Source organism: Apis dorsata, unplaced genomic scaffold (assembly GCF_000469605.1).
Source record: "Apis dorsata unplaced genomic scaffold, Apis dorsata 1.3 scaffold_225, whole genome shotgun sequence".
Classification (NCBI taxonomy): domain Eukaryota; kingdom Metazoa; phylum Arthropoda; class Insecta; order Hymenoptera; family Apidae; genus Apis; species Apis dorsata.
Window position 1 is genome coordinate 623,460 of NW_006263507.1, and position 2,652 is coordinate 626,111.

At 16.7% G+C, this 2,652-nt stretch overlaps 1 pseudogene; it reads left to right on the top strand.

Annotated features, from left to right (window-relative positions):
• The first annotated feature begins 1,474 nt into the window (after window positions 1-1,474).
• Window positions 1,475-1,595, top strand: LOC116185617 (annotated as a pseudogene).
• Window positions 1,596-2,652: the final 1,057 nt, after the last annotated feature.

The window sequence follows — 2,652 nt, forward strand, 5'->3', positions numbered from 1 at the left end:
AATCTCTATATAAAATTTATTGTATTTTAATATTTTTGCATTATAATTTTTATTTTGATATTCATTTTCTAACATTATTTATAAAATAAAATTATACTTTATTTCTATTATATAATATTATATTTTTTTTTATTCTATATGTTATATTTTTTTTTTAAAAAAAGCTTTTCTAAAAAGTAAAAAATAAAAAAGGAAAATTAAATTTATTATATTATAAAACGCAATTGATTATAAAGGATATATTATAGCTTATTTGACAAATATAAAAATATATATACCAAAATGTACATGAAAATATGTATAAATATATTTTTTTTTTTATTAAAACAAAAAATTCTTTTTGAAAAAATCAATAATAAATAGCATATACATCAAATTTTATTTTAATTATTTTAAATATGAAAGAAAAAAATTAAAGAGAATTGTGAGGATGATTTTTTTTATTAGCAATGAATTCATTCCTTAATGGTCTTATATTTAAGTTTTAATAATCCATAAATTCTATTTATTAATTTTATAAAAATATAAAATCAAAATATATCTAATTATACATATAATTATATATAGAATTGATATAGATTATTTAGTATCTATAATCAATTATTTATAATCAATATTATTTGTTAAGAATGATATTAAATTTTCTTCAATATAATATATATATATTATATTACATAATATAACATAATAACATATTTTTATTTCCGTTCAATATTTGCTTGTTCCATTACATATTATTATTGATATTATTGTAATGAACATGGAATATTAACTTAATATAGGTACAGTGCATTAAGAGTATATTGTATTCTCTTATAATCATCCTATATCATTGCCATGCTAGGGTATTAAATTAAATGTTATACTTTTTTTAACACATTGCTTTTACAGATGGATTTCAGATTTTAAAATATAACATGAAATATAATATAAATATTCAAAGAATTAGAATAAAATTTTCTAATAAATCTGTGTTTAAATGACAACTTATAACAAATACGAAATCTTGTGTTTTCAAATCATGCCAACATTGAACAATAACATTTATTAATTATTACAATTCTACAAGAGTCTTTAGATAAAAAAGTAGATTGTATAATTGCTCTACATTTATATTTAATGGATATAATGATATTTTAAAGAAACATTATTTTAAGAATATAAACATTCCTTTAATTAAAGACATTTCTTCTAATAAAAGATATAGATAAATAGTATACAACAATATGAATAGAATAGAATAGAATAACCACAATCATCTTTTGTAAATTCATATTGTTTAATTGTTAATTGTTAATCAATTTTTATATATATTGTATTTTTTTTTTCATATAATAATTCGTTATTATATAAATCACTATTTAATTGATTAATTATATAAAGATATTTTTGTTATTATTTCTAAATTATCTACTATTTTGTTTAAATAATTATTTCTTTCTTCTATTTCCATAATAGAACTACTACATTCAAAGCCAACGATCAAACCATGTAGGAACTACTGGTTCTCGTTCGATCACAAAGTCAAGCTACGTCAGGCACGGTTATTAGTACTTGGATGGGTGACCGCTTGGGAACACCGTGTGTTGTTGGTTTTTTTCTTTCTGTTGTCTTTTTGTGTATTTTATGCATATTTATTTTTGATATAAATTATTCTTTGATTTTTAACAACATTGTTTTATTGATAGATTCTTTTCTACATGTTTTACATCAAACATTAACTTATTTTACAATTTTCGCGATATTTATACAAGTATATTTATATTGATAGAACATTTAAATTATTTATTTATGTAAATACAAATTTTAATTTTTTTCTGCTTATAGTAAATCTAAAATTTATATATCTTTTGAGAATTTTTCTTTAATATACTTCTTTAATATATTGCAAGATCAGTTCAAGTAATGAATGCAAAGAAATTGTTTCTTAATGTGAATCAATTAACAGTTAAATGAATTTTTATTTAATTTTGATTTGAGATAAATTAATTCTAAAATTAACGTAAATTAATTGAAATCAAATAAAAATTTATTTAATTTTTTATTTTATATAATATAGTTTATATTGGATTTTTAAATCAATAGTTTAATTATACACTTTTTAATAAACAATGTTTTAATTTAATTTAATCTATTTTTTAAAAAAATCTATTTTTGTTAATAATTTTTTAATAAATTCGAAAAGTAAAATATTCATGACATTATTCATTATAATAATTTCGATCATATATTAACAAATTATTGAAATTAAAAGATTTTTACACATATTTATAAAACATAATATTAAATATTAAAAAATTTAATATTAATCTAAATATTCTAATTAATCTAAAAATAATTAAAAAAATAAAGATAAATATTACAGTGAGAAAATGAAGTAAGCAATGTAGATTGAATACAAAAAAAAAAGAGCTAGAAAATAAATCATTTGTAATTGCACATAAATTATAAACTTTATTCTAATTTTTCGAAGCGTATCTTAAAATTTATAATAATTACAATATTATATTAATAAATAAACTACTAAAAGAAATTAATAAATAAAGTATTTTTTATATCATAATGTTATATCACATATGTAAATATATATAAAATAACATTATATATATATATATATATATATATATATATATATGAAATATGAATAAGGAT